Source organism: Pan paniscus, chromosome 5 (assembly GCF_029289425.2).
Source record: "Pan paniscus chromosome 5, NHGRI_mPanPan1-v2.0_pri, whole genome shotgun sequence".
Classification (NCBI taxonomy): domain Eukaryota; kingdom Metazoa; phylum Chordata; class Mammalia; order Primates; family Hominidae; genus Pan; species Pan paniscus.
In genome coordinates this window covers 34,961,819-34,976,873 of record NC_073254.2, presented here as the reverse complement: position 1 = coordinate 34,976,873, position 15,055 = coordinate 34,961,819, and the positions used below count along the sequence as shown (strand labels likewise).

The window sequence follows — 15,055 nt, the reverse complement described above, 5'->3', positions numbered from 1 at the left end:
GTCCTTCTCTGAACATGACATTCTATTTGGGAAATATAGCCCTTGCTTTTTCCATAGGACCCAGTCCAGTCCTAGTCCCGGACTCTCCCAGCACCATCCAGCCTTGCACACCCAGGCTCAGCATCCCGTAGTTACTTTGGTAATCCAGCCCAGCCTGGCAGTGTATTTCAAGCCCCATCCCTGCTTCCCTCCCTGCAGGTGTGGTTTGGATTTAGTCTTAATGATAGTAATAGCCCTGTTTATGGAGCACCTGTGATGGTGCCAGGCACAGAGCTTGGCACGTCATACACATTGCATCATTGAATCATCACGACAACCTTGCCAAGTACATGTTGTTATTCCCATCTTAAAAATAAGGCAAACACAACTCAGAGATGTTGATTAACTAGCTGATGGTCTCACAGCCAGTAAATGGCAGCATCAAGACTAAACCCCAATTAGTCAGCTCCAGAGTATAGATCAAACTCTGCCACCCCAAAGTCTCACTGCCCCTGGCCAATATCAGGTACATCTGGGGTGGGTCCAACAAGCTCCAGCTCCCCATCTCACCCTCACATGTGTGTGCCCTGTCTATGTGACTGTGTGTCTGCCCTGGGTCCTGACTTTTATTTCTGCAACTGAAGCTCTGCCCTGACCCCAGGTTACTTTGCTGAGGCCCTCATGTCCCTCCTGGGGCCTTGCCTACCTCCTCTTCCTGGAGGCTGGGCCTGGTCCCTCCAGCTGCTAGACGGAGTCTTGTAATCAGTTGGCCAGGACTTTCCCAGAACCATGAACCCCCTCCTGCTTGACTACACGCATGATTGCTACCTAGAGATGGTTGTGTGTTATTGCCTTGCTCCCTGTCAGCCCCTGTTTAATGCTCAAGCACATGTATGTCAGCCCATGTTGGGACTACTACCTATAAGGTCACTATACACACACACATACACACACACATATATATATATAAGCTATAGATATATAAGCTATATATATATGTATAGTACTTACACAAAAGCTTACAGTTTGCTATGAAACTGCTCTGGGATGTATCCTGTATACCTGGATCCTCCATTCCTCTCTTGCTTCCTAGTTTCATGATTTCCTATCAGGCTCTTTTAACTTTATTCTCAGTCAAACTCATTTTATGACCCAGTTTTGGATTTGCTCTCGAAGACTCGACATGACTCTCAGTCTGTATTTTCATTCAGCCTTCGCCACAGTAGCCATTGCCCTAGGTAAGACCTGCTGTGTCCAGCAATCTACCGTAGCTCATGGGATTTGCCCCTGCAGTTTTGCCTGGTTCCTGCCTGAGAGGAGAAACAGGCACCGGGCCCCTACTGGCAGATTTGAACACTGGCACCAGCGCATGTCAGACCCTAGTTTGTGGTTTGGACAGCTGGCTTCTTTCCTTGGGGCTGGGCCAAAAACCAAATTAATCCCTCTTGCTTGGTCACTGCCAATTTTTAGCTCATTCTTTCAGTGCTCACCCACCATTGAGATCCCAGCATGCTGTGTAGCCAAGTTGGCCCAAATGACAGCCTCCACATTCCCCCAACTTTCAGAAAGTCCCTAACTAGACCTCGGTTCCCTGTTCTCACCTCAGTACTCCCTTTCTCCAGGGCTGGGGGCTGCCTGGGGTTCCCAGGACCCAGTGCCTGGCTTTCCCCTACTGCGCTGCCCACACTGCTGTTGGTCCCATCCACATATGGACCTCACTGACACCAACTGCCTGCCTGGATCGCTACCAATTGCCTCACTCCATGGAGTTCTGCCAGACAGCAAGACAGCCAACCAGGGCCAGGCTGTGCCCCCAACACTCACCACCTTGTAACTGTAACTACGTTGTCACCCCAATCACATGTTCCACGAGGTGGCCTGTCTGCCCATTCCTCATCTGGCCTCTCTCCCTGGCTCTATTTTTCAAAATCTTAATGTACTCTGATGGAAATGAATGGCTGCCTATGGTTCTGAAAACATGGGATCTACCTGTGGCCCTTCTCATGTGTCTTGCAACTTATCCCCTTTCCCCGGATTGTACTGATTTCTAGAAGCTTCATCCATATAACTCATCACCTTCTAAATTTGGTTTTGGGCTCCTGTAAGGTGATAATCATGTCTTATCCTGAATTAATTTAATAAATCCTGAGTCCTTACTATGCCCTTTTCCCTATGCTAGATCCTAGGGTGGGGTGAGTGGATAGGGGGCAGCACATATGTAGCATCATGAATCAAAAAGAGCCTTCGAGAGAGGGAGAGCATGTGACTGATCATCTGAATTGGGAGACTTTTGAGAGTGAAAACAATTCTAAATAATCATTTGATTTATAGCAAGTGTAAACTAGGACTATCATGGACCACTGGAAATTATGATTACATTTCTTACATATTGTTTGGTTCAGCCCTCACAGGCCCAGCACACCGAATGAACTGATCTGCAAGCTAGGGCCAGTGCTGGTGCCAGGCACAGAACCTCCATCTCTCAACTCCCACCTCTCGCTGATTCTGTTGTCTTTCATTTGAATCTTTGCCCCTTAGAAGTTTGTAATCTAATTAGCAAATCTACAAGAATCATGGAAAAACACAAGGCAATGTATGATTAACTGCCGAGTAAATGATACAGTTTGTTCTATACAAACTGTGTTCTATGGTACCCTAGGGTTTCTCAGGCTCTCAACAGAGAGATGCCCAGGTGGCCACACTTTGCATCTACCAGAACCCTTCTGTGTGTGTGCGTGTGTGTGTGCGAGCAACATGGTCTCACTCTGTCATCCAGGCTGAAGTGTAGTGGTCTGATCACACCTCACTGCAGCCTTGACTTCCCAGGCTCAATCAATCCTCCTAACTCAGCCTCCCGAGTAGCTGGGACTATAGGAGCACCACCACTACAGGCTAATTTTTTTAAATATTCTTTTTTGTCGAGATTGGGTTTCACTATGTTGCCCAGGCTGGTCTTGAAATCCTGGGCTCAAGCGATCCTACCTCGGCCTCCCAAAGTGCTGGGATTACAGGCATGAGCCACTGCACCAAGCCAGAACCCCTCTTCTTATATCTGGTTTTCATATTGGTTTCTGCAGATTTTTGTCCTCAATAAAGAGTCCTATGGCTTTAAAAAGTGTGAAACTTTTGTGGTAGAGAATAAATAGAATGAAGGGTCAGGTAAGGGAGGGTTCTTTTTGTGTTTGTGTTCAGAAGCTAGGGTACATACGTTGGGTCTTAAAAGATGGGCAGAATTGAGACACTTCTAATGTACTTCCAACCACATCCAACTCAATATCATGATCCAAGTTGTTGCTTGATAGATGCTAGTTGACTTCCTTGGCCCTCATGTACACACAAGTACATTTTGTGGTTTAAAAAAGTGCTGTAATAATAGCTAACCAGCATGACCTCATGTTTATTTCTCTGATTCCTGCTTCCTGATTCATTACATGTTCTTACTCTTCCTACCTTATTCCTAATACATCCTTAGCACTGCATTTCTCAGTAATGAAAGTATGAAGGTCTCTCTTCATACTTACGTGGGCAGGACCACCCATGTCCCCCAGCATTAAGGAATCCTGTTGACCTGATTCCTAGCAATGACAATGGCGCTGTAATAGTGCTGCCTGTCCACAGGTTGGCCACCTGGTAGGGGGCAGTGGCTTATGGGTGGTTATTGATCTAATGGCAGCTAACTGAATCCCACCTGGTAGGACATTGTGAATGACCTCTGCCCCATTCACACAGGAAACGGGAGTGCTCATGAGCTCCATTGATGCTGGGACTATCATGGACCACTGACCTGCAGTGACCTGCAGAGCTCTCGACACCTGCAGCAGAGTGAGCCTGAAGGAACAACTCAGAGGCTCATGAATAAAGCCCTGCTGGTTTGTCCAGCAGCCTTGTTGGTTGTAAATTCATACAGATGCAGCACAGGGTTTCCTGCACATTTATAGAATACACCAAACAGAAAAGGCAACGGAATTTAGGTTACGTCTAAGCCCTTGGGTTCAGCCATTTTATGGCTACCGTGGTGTCAAAGGATGTGCAATAAGCTACAGTTCTAGTTCAATGTTTAGTGAGGATTTTTTTGGCCTTCATTTGCCCAGAATTTCCGATTAGACTATTTTCAAAAATAGCTAAATTCAATTCCATCACATCTACAAAGATTTTCAAAAAGTAACCAGCCTAGCTTTCTACTCTTCAAGGATGCATCAGTACCTTTCTGTGACCCTAGAAGAAGTGGAGGGAACCCTCTCTGCCCCTCTCTGCATGATGGAAAATCAATTTTCTAACTTCTTATGGAACCATAAATCTCTACCACACACAGGACAGAGAACTAGACTGTTTATACTCATTCAAATGATAATCAAACAACCTAGTGAATTGCTATCTTATGCTTGATATACACTCTATATGTAAAATGAACAGAACATGATTCAGAGCTCAAGTTTTCACTGATTCTCAGGAAGAAATGGCCTTGAATACTCTCATACACACAAGGGCAATTAATAGCTTTATTTAGTTTCAAACATACCCTCTAACAATTGCTATTCCTTGAGTATCATAAGCACTTTACATACATCATCTCATTTTAGCTTCATCAGGACGCTAGAAAGTAGGTATCATTAGCACGGTTTTATAGAGGAGGTGATAGGTACAAGAAATCGATTGACTTTCCCAAGGCAGCAGAGCTGAGCTCTGAATCCACATCTCTTGGAAGCTCATGCTGTCAATCAACATGCTGTACCCTCTTATCAAAGACCTAATCAAATATTGATTATTGATTCTCTGTATTTAATTTTCAACAATACATTTTTGATCAGGGAGAAAGCATCTAGAAGAGAGTCCTAGAAGTCAGTCAATGCTAAATGAATGCTTTTCTTTTTGGAAGATGCACTAGGTTAAAGAACAAATGGAATGATCAAGAAAAGAGCTTGGTATTGCCTGCAAGCCATATGAAGCACTGTGCTTGTCAAAAGCATATTTAAAAACCAAAGATTCAACTCTTTTGTCACCTAGCCATGATGAGGCATGGCAAAGACATTTTCCTATAACACCTAAGGGAAGTTATTCTCTTGGGAAATTAATAATTATTTAACACTGGCTGAAACAAGGTAAATTTGTCAAATTTAGACATACATTGGGGAAGGGCAGACACATGCCTTCTGGAAATCAGCAGTGGGTAGCATAAAACCTGTATACTGGGTACTGGTATACCTTTGCATTTTGATTTTTGCAACATTTTCTGCTCCATTTAACAACTTGACTGCATTACAATGTGTGTTACAAGGATTTGGACTCATGTCTTTTAGGTGGTAAAATGAATGCATTCATGAGCTTCAGGAACACAAACAGGAAATCAATTTATACTGAGTGGCAACTAAGGATTAGAAAAAAAAATCGGGTGTCAGGAAGAGAATTGACATGTGGGAAGCAAACAAGAACAGGATTTCAAGGAAGACAGAAAAGAATAACAGCATGTAGAATAAAGGTTAATAAGCAAGCTAGACGGGTCTTTGCTTCTAAAAATATGAGTTAGTAAAGTTCTGGACTGACTGATAACTAAGAGATTGGAGTTGACTGCTAGCTTTATCTTTGACGTATGTGATTTTGAGAAACACAATTATTCTGTGTCTCAATTTCTTTATCTGTAAAATGGACTCATTGAACCACCTACTCAACTCTCTTTGTCGGTATAAAGATCACCAAGATAAAGATTACAAAATGTACTGCACGCATATGGGATACACCACTTACTGTAAGCAACACTATATTTTACTTTCAGTTTCCTGTAACTAAAGTATACTAAAGCAATATTCTAAAGCAAATCCTCAGGTACTCATCAAAGTTTCCTGTCCTGGATGAATTACTTCCCTATTTTCTTTTTAAAGTTCTTATTTGGAATGCATAAGAAATGGAAAGTTTATTAGTTACTCCAAGCTTTATATATGAAGCTTGAACTGGATTATGTATCTAAATTGAGTCCTAAATTTCAGGTTTATTTAAAAGCATATGGATTGTGAAAATAGGAAATTGGCTATTTTATCTTGTGGAGCACACATTTTATGATAAAGCCAATCATTGTTACATACAACGTAAATTTTTAAATGAGGGCATTGATTTTTTAAAAGGATAGGAAAAATTAATTCCTTAGTGTAGGAAAACAAAGAGGATTGCTAGTATCTTGCCATGCTAATTTAGCATAGGAGTTCAATAATATAGGAAGGTTCCATCAACCCCAAGTTCTTTTGGGAGTTGCCAAAGACTGCCTCCAAAATCACAGCAGCCTGGAAATGGGTGTATCTTCTCATAGATGCTATACAGGGTTTAGCTGTGGACTTAACTGCCTCAAGGCACAATATTCCCTAAGTCAATTGGCAAAATACTGTGAGACGGAAATTTACCAGCAACACTGTAACTATTTATACACTGCTGCCATCTTGAAAGGCCACTGGATTCATTCTCAGGACATCATCCAGATGAATTGTGGAAAAGAGGTCATGGGCTGTTTGGAATGGGAGCTCTGTAGGATAGAATTTCAGTTCTGGCATTCCTTTGCTTCTTGTCCTTCATCCTGGTGTAACAATGCATCTGGCCCAACTCATGTTTCCTCAAGGCAGCTCAGTTCCAGTTGAGCTCTGTAGACCAAGGAGGGAGGAAACTTGGGCCCTGCCTTCTAGAGAGCTCTTTCTCAGTTGACAGAGGATAGACTAGTCATGATTGGAAAATACATGGCATGCTGTGAAACAGAGGAAGGTACCCAGGATCAAGTGCAACTTACCAGGCTAAGTCAGAAACACAGAGAAGAGTAGTAAGAGAGCAGAGAAAGCCGTGATGGGCATCTCTTACCAACACCATCTATACAGCAATGCCTGAATCAGAGAACGCGTTAAGCCCAAGTCTGCACCTGGCAGCACTTCCTTCTTCAACAATAAACTGAATAAAGACTTCTGGGTTCCTATTGTGTGCCACGCCCTGTTTGGCAGTGGGGTCGCTGCGGGAACATGTGTCATATTGGTCACTTATCATCCACTCCACCTTTTCTTCTGGCAGCAGCCCTTGAGTTTCCTTTAGGGAGCCACTCCCATCCACCCCTGCTTAGTCGGCTTGGCTTAGACAGGCTCCACCCCCAGCTCCAGGCTGGAGCACGTGACTGAGGGCTGGCCAATCACGGCACTGAATTCCTCTTGCTAGCGATTCATGTAGTGACTGAGTCACTCAGGTTCCTCCAATAGCAATGAACCAAGGACCTAAGTGGGACGTACCAGGGAGATATTTTCCTCCTGAGGTTACTTACCGAAATGGTGACGTGAGCCTGGAATGGCCAGGAGCCACTACATAGTACCTAAAATAAACCCACACTGCGGGAGGCAGAACTAAGACAGAGAAAAATGGAATTCTGAAGATATTATTAGAGCTGCTATCAATCTGGCCCTAGCCCCGAACTTTTCAATTACATGGGCCAATAGATTTTCTCCTCCCACCCCATCTTCTTGGCTGAAGCCAGTTTGAATTAGTTTTTGTCTTTTGCCACCAACACTGAGTTTTGATATGGAGACAGATGAAAAGACAGCATTCCTGATCCTGAGGCGGCAGACGTAAACTCAAGTGTGGTAAGTGTGAATGTGGAGATATGTTCCCAGTGTGGTGCGGGCAGAGGGAGAGGCTGATTCTGTCTGGGGGAGGAAGTGCGTTCATCCTGGGAAGGGCAACAGTTGGTGCCTAGCCTATACCCCTACTGACCATAAGACGTACACAATCTCTATTCCTCACATGCCTCAAGCTAATTAGTTCTAGGAAGATCCAGTGGTCTGGAAAAAATTTCTGGCAACTCCTTTTCTTCTCCAATTTCCCCTAGACTGCATTTCCATTAACTGGCAGATATTGCTGAAGACCGCACAGTCTTAGTCAAAGACTGAGCAGGTGAAAATGGCAAAAGAAAACGTTTTTCTCTCTTTAGAGAAGCAGTAATTGGCATTATGCCCTCTCCGCAGCAAGAATAGGTTATGTAAATGACAAAAATAGCAAAGGCAAATATTCTTATTGCACTGTCAAGTATTTCTTATGGCTGGATATACTCTCCAGAAGGATCTACTGAAAAGTACTAAATTCCTAGATTCATAATGGCTCCTGTGCCTTCCTCCAAGCTGGAAAGGCTACTTCAGCTTTCAGCAACTGCTGAGTGACTGCTGTGGCTATGCTTTGGATTTGCAAGGTTTGCTTGATAAAGACTGTCACAGGTGTGGTGGTGGGCGCCTGTAATCCCAGCTACTTGGGAGGCCGAGGCAGGAGAATCGCTTGAACCCAGGAGGCGGAGGTTACAGTGAGCCGAGATCATGCCACTGTACTCCAGCTTGGTTGACAGAGACAGACTCTGTCTCCAAAAAAAAAAAAAAAAAAAGGACTGGCAACATTCTCTAGGACACGGTGTCTTTAGTTGCAGACTGGCATGGGGGAGGCAGAATAATGAAGCGGAAAGAATGCAGCCTTAGACTCAGATAGATCTATTTTGATTTCTTACAGCACCCAATCAAGATAATTCACTTCTCTAAGCATTGATCTCCTTGTTTGTAAAATGAAGATAACAGTACTTTGCTCCCAGGGTTTCTGTGGAAGTGAATAAGATCAAGTGCCCAGCACATTGCTGGTCATATTCTATATTCATTATAAAATGAATGAATGAATAAGTGGTTGTAATCAGTGTATATATTCTATTTGACTTCTGTCCTTAGGAAAAAAAATCAAGATTTTATAAATATTTAGCCAGACCTGTACACTTCCCCTTCTCCAAGCTCAGTGTACCCCAGCTTACTCTGTTCTGTCCCCAAAGTGTGAGGGATAGAGTTCTTATCTGCACTTACAAAGTAACAGAAAAACCAGTGAGCCATGTGTCCAGCTGGGATCACAGTGGGGAGGGCAGATTAGAGTGACAGCTGGCCTGGGAGAGAAACCCTCTCTGAAAGAGTGCAGGGCTCTATGGCAGGCTGTAGCACCCTCACTGGCTGAGGTCAGAGAGTAGATTTTGTCTCCATATTCACCGGAACAGTCACCTCAACTGGGGTGATTCTGTAACACAGCTCAGCTTCCTTCCAGAGGCCCCAGTAGAGTGCAAACTCCATGAGGGCAGGGATCTTATCTTTCATTCATTGCTGCACCCCAGTGCCTAGACACTGCCTGGCATACAGTAGACACACAATATTTAGAAATCTCCCTACAAATACATGAATCTAGAGCCCCAACTGCATTCCCTTCCCCAGTCTCTCTCTAGGGCTCTGTCTGGATTTCTGAAAACATGTGAAGGGGCTGATTACAAATCTCCTTACCAGATAATAGAGCTATTCCTCACTCTCCCAGCCTTGGCTACCCAGGTAAGTCTCCAGAAACCTTAAGCAGCACTGAAGATGGAGAGAGATATTTTGATGGCTCAAAAGAGATCGGACTAGGCAGGTGAAAAAGCCAAGTTGACTTTCTGGTACCCCTTTTCCAGACCTGAAAAACACCCACAAAGTTTAATTTCAGCCGTGCATGGTGGTACATGCCTGTAGTCCCAGTTACTCGGGAGGCTGAGGCAGGAGGTTCACTTGAGCCCAGGAGTTTGAGGCCAGCCTGGGCAACATAGTGAGATTCCCCTTCTCTAAATAAATTAATAAATTTTTAGAAAGTTTAATTTCCAGCTGGGCATTCTGCAACATGCATATGTGTTTAAGGAAATGCATTAAACTCTTAGGAATTGAGACCTCTACATAATAGCAGCTTAAGCTAATTTTGTTTTTCTTTCTCATAACCGGAAGGCTGGGGTAGGTGGCCGAGGGCTGGTAAGATGGCACCACGGTGGTATCAATATCCAACCTCCTTCTGGCTTTCTTTTCTGCTGCCCTTAGCATGTGCTCCCATCTTCACAGGACGGCTGCTGGAGCTAAAAATACCATGTCTAAGTCAGAAGAGGAGAATGAATGTCTGCTTGCCAGTCTAGTAGACTGCTTTAAAGAGCTTTCCCAGAAGTTCTGTCCAAAGTCTTCCATTTCATCTCCTTGGCCTTCCATTCTACAAGGGAATATGGCAATAGAGCATTTTGTAAAGGCAGGACATGTGTATACCTCCCAAATATAGAAGTTAGTGAAGAAGAGAATGGATATCAGGCAGGCAATTAGCAGCTTCTGCACAATTATTGTATCCTTCAAAATGAGTAATGACGATGACAGAAATCATTTTGTAATTTTACAGAGAAATTGTTGGGAAGATTGAAAGAGCAGACTCGAGGAGGCTGTGCTTCAAGAGCAGCTTTCCAGAACCACACCACAGGACTGGCTGCTTCTGGGCCCCACAGCCACGATGCCTCTGCACCAATCAGGAAGCTGCTGGTTTTAGAATAACCAAATGTCTCCACCCGTGTTTGCCAGTAAAATCATCTCCCTATGCATGGTTTCCTCCTCATGAGGCTTCATTTTTCCTTCCATGTTTTGTGAGGAGTCTGTCATTACTTTTTGCCATTAAAAGTAATGGCAAAAACCGCAATTACTTTTGCACCAGCCTACCTTCCCAAGAGGGGACCTAGCTGTCTGGGAGTCTGGGAAATGCAGTTTTTAGCTTTCAAGATTTTATTACATAGGAAGAAGGTTAGGATGAACGTTGAGTAAACCAATCTGCAATATTTAGCCCAGTATTTATTTTATTTTATTTTATTTTTCTGAGACAGGGTCTCTCATTCCCATCATCCAAGATAAAGGGCAGTGGTGCAATCACAGTTCACTGCAGCCTTGACTTCCCAGCCTCAGGTGATCCTCCTATCTCAGCCTCCTGAGTAGCCAGGACTATAGCTGCATGCTACCACATTTGGCTAATTATATATATAATAGCAAATATAAATATATAGTAAAACTAAATATAATATACACATTTAGTAAATACAGGGTTTTGCCATGTTGCCCTGGCTAGTCTTGAACTCCTGGGCTCAAGCATCCTGTCTGCCTCTGCCTACCAAAGTGCTGGGATTACAGGCATGAGCTACTATGCCTGGCCCATTGCCCAGTATTTTATTCTGATCATATAATCTACACGTTTGCCATTTTCAGTAACCACACATTTATTCTTTATAAATTCATTCATTCATTCAGTCAGTCAGTCAGTCACTCATCAAGTGTCAGGCAGCATGCTAGGTGCTATGCATCAAAGATGATGAAGTTAATGTCTGCGTGGGTGGTGGAATTTCAGAAGATGAGGGCCAATAGCAAAGCCAATTGTGGAGTACTGGAGGGTGCTGACAGCCACTTCTCATGGCCAATCTGTTATTTCCATGGAAGATTGCAGTCTCCATGTGGTCAGATCCCCCCACAGTCAAGCGAAGCCAAAGTCTAAAATTTCATGCAAATTCTTTTTTTTTTCTTGTAACACAGATTGTATTTATTTGTAGAGACAGGGTCTTGCTATGTTTCCCAGGCTACTTTCAAACTCCTGGCCTTAAGTGATCCTCCCACCTTAGCCTCCCAAAGTGCTAGAAATACATGAATTCTTCAGATCCTTAAAAATCAATGGTTCTTAATACTAGCTGGACGTCAGGATAACCAGGGTATCTTTTAAAAAGTACTGATGTCTACCCCAGCCTAATCATGAAAAAAACATGAAACAAATCCCAAATGAGAGGCATTGTACAAACACCTGACCAGCACTCCCCAAGACTGTCTTGATCATCAAATCCAAGGTAAGTCTGAGAAACTATGATGACCAAGAAGAGCCTAAGGAGACGCACCAGATAAATAGAATGTGGTGTCCTAGATGGGATCCTGGAACAGAAAAGATCATCAGGGAAGAACTGAGGAAATCTGAATAAAGTATGATATTGGTTAATAATAATGTATAAATATGAGTTTATTAATTGTGACAAAGGTAGTATACTAATGTAAGATGTTAGTAGGAGAGGAAACTGAATGTGGGGTATATGGAAACACTCTGTATTGTCTTTGCAATAATTGTGTAAATCTAAAACTGTTCTAAAGTAAAAAGCTTACTATAAACAGATACTGACATCTAGGACCCTTCCCAGGCAGATTGAAGCTCAATCATTAAGGGGGTGGGATTCAAACACTGACATGTTTCGGAAAGTGTTCCAGGTGGTTCTAGTGTGCAGTTGGGGTTGAGGATTAGTGCTTTACATTTGGCACTAACTTATATATTTTAAAAACACTGTAATGGTAAAATAAAACATCTGTGGGGCCATATGCAGCCTGTCGCCACCAGTTTGGGAATTCTGCTCTATGCTTTCAAGAAAATGATAGTATAGTTTGGGAGAAACACATCATCAAATACACGGGCAATGACTGAAACTTCTATAGCCTGTGAGGAGTCCCCAAGAAGGAGCAGTGGTGCCAGTGGGAGAGGAAAAGGTGGCGGTGGTCTGAGTAACTGAGATGACATTCCTGAAGCACCTCCTGACGTATTTTCCCATTGATCACCTATTTCCTTTCCCTGCACCTTGCCTGCTATCATTGTCCTGCAGACGTGGAGTGGGGGAAGTAAATACAATCTCGTGAAAGAGGACTGATCAGGCTTGCTTCTCAAAGGGTGGTCATTGAGCAGCCTGGTTGGCATCACCAGGGAGCTTGTTAGAAATGCAGACTCTCAGGCCAGATTCCAGAATGATTGAATTGGAGTCTGCATTTTAATAGGATCCTAAGGCGATTTATATTCACTGATGTAGAGGGCTCTTGTAAATCAGGAAGGGAGATTAGAAACCCATTCCAGCACTAACAGAAGGCACCCAGGAGAGAGGAGAAAAAGGGCAAGAGTTTTTAGTGATGAATGTTGGACTCCTCCTTCAGAGTTGAGGAGGGTGTAGAACACCCAGGTAGTTTTGTGGCAATGCAGAATATTGGGGTAGATTCCTGCTTCTTTGGACATTATTTGGGGGTAATTCATCACATCACCACATCCAATATGACACAAGAACAGTAGAATAGCATTGGCAGAGGACAAATCTAAATATAGGGGTGTGAGACAGTGCACCAGGTGCTTACAGCCTGCACACAGCACTGAAGACACCCAGAAGCTCCAGCAGCCTCAGTGCAGGGCTCTAAAGAGTGGAAGGATAGGGGCCAGAAAAGCTTCCTGGGCTCAGAAATGAGGAGGCTTCAGAATATGGGGCTTCTCAACCCGGGATGTCAGAGGTCTTGGATTTCCGCTGATTATATCATCACAATAGTTAAAACAAACCAAGCTGGACAAGCCACATCTCAGCAGCTACCACTTCAGGATATTCAGAAACCTGCTAAGGCAAATGACATGTCGACACAGCCAGGGAGGAATCTGAAGCATGTCACCTCACTGGAATGAAGAGACGTATTTTTCTGCATCTAGATGCCATCTTGGGAAGTGTTGGAAGTGCATGAGTTCCTTTGAAAGGAAAGAAATTGGCTGGGCACGGTGGCTCATGCCTGTAATCCCAGCATTTTGGAAGGCCGAGGTGGGCAGACCACTTGAGATCAGGAGTTTGAAACCACCAGCCCGGCCAACATAGTGAAACCCTGTCTCTACTAAAAATACAGAAATTAGCCGGGCATGGTGGCGGGTGCCTGTAATCCCAGCTACTTGAGAGGCTGAGGCAGGAGAATTGCTTGAAACCAGGAGGCGGAGGTTGCAGTGAGCCAAGATTGTGCCACTACACTCCAGTCTGGGCAACAGAGTGAGACTCCGTCTCAAAAAAAAAAAAGAAAAAGAAAGGAAAGAAATTGTTTAATAAAATGTTGGATCTTCTGGTCTCAGGAGGAGGTTCTCTGTCTTCCTTAAAGTAACTGTTTTAAAGCTAAAGAAACAGAATTACATTTAATGGACAAGTTGGGTTGCTCCCACTCCACTACCCCTATTATTAGCAGAAATAATACAATAGAAAGGAAATAAATAAAATCACACATTTTTGCATACCTTAGTGTAAGTGCATGTCTTTCAACCCTGCTACATTAGGAGGGGTATATGAGGACTTGAAAGTTGAGTTAAGGTTAAAAGATGAGGAGACTTTGTCAGGAGGATGAGAAGGCCAGGAAAGGCAATCTAGGCAGAGCACAGGGTTGTAAAGAGCACGATGGACTCGTCGAATTGTAAACAGTCCAGATGGTTAGCGAATAGGGTGTGTGAGGGTGAAGAAACAAACTGGTAGGTAGGGTCGGGTCTTGGAGGACTTTGGACGCCATGCTGTTTGGATTTTAACTTATAGGCAATCGTGGGGAGGGGGACGGGGAGGTTTGAATTTTAGAATTAGCGCTGTGGCACCACTGTGGAAGATGAGTTGGAGGAGGGTGACATTGGAGGCAGAAACAAGTTGGGAAGCTAATACATGGGAGAGGGCTGGAATAAGGTAAAGGAAGAATTCTTGGGTTTCTCTGTTGGGTTACTGTTTGGGTGGTGCTGTTATTCGCTGAGTCAGTGCATGTAAGAGACAAGAGAGACTTCGCGTGACATTTACAGTCACCCGGTGTAGGCATCACTCACTGTTGGGCATTTGGGTATGTGCAGCTGCTGTTTCTAACATCTTCCTATTAAAATGTCGCCATGAACATTCTTGTATGAATTATTTTTAAAATTTGGAATTTTGGGGGGAATGGGATTATATATCTAAATTATTTTTATTTTGTCAACTTGCAAAATCATTTTGTACTACTTTTTATTTTATTTTATTTTTTTTTTTTCAGACAGGGTCTCTCCCTGTCACCCAGGCTGGAGTGCAATGGTGCGATCTCTGCTCAATGTAGCCTTGATCTCCTAGGTCCAAGTGATTCTCCCATCTCAGCCTCCTGAGTAGCTAGGACTGCAGGCATGCACCACCATGCTCAGTTAATTTTTTTATTTTTTGTACAGATGGATCTCCCTGTGTTGCCCAGGCTGTTCTCAAACTCCTGGGCTCAAGCGATTCTCCCACCTCAGACTCTCAAAGTGTTGGGATTATAGGTGTGAGCCACCATGCTTCGCCTTATAATGCTTTCAAATATTGCCTGACTGCTTTCTGGAAAGGCATACCACTCTATAGCTTACCAACTATTGTTAGTACACTTGTCTGTATACAGTCCCAATTGTAAAAAATATACAGGTTTTTAAAAAATAACTA

General features: G+C 43.6%; 1 long non-coding RNA gene across 1 annotated transcript; it reads left to right on the top strand.

Moving 5' to 3' along the window:
* The first annotated feature begins 7,177 nt into the window (after nt 1-7,177).
* LOC134730575 (uncharacterized) lies at nt 7,178-10,382 on the top strand. Its single transcript, XR_010112384.1, has 2 exons — nt 7,178-7,577; nt 10,189-10,382. It is a non-coding gene; the product is annotated as an uncharacterized LOC134730575 (long non-coding RNA).
* The last annotated feature ends 4,673 nt before the right edge of the window (nt 10,383-15,055 follow it).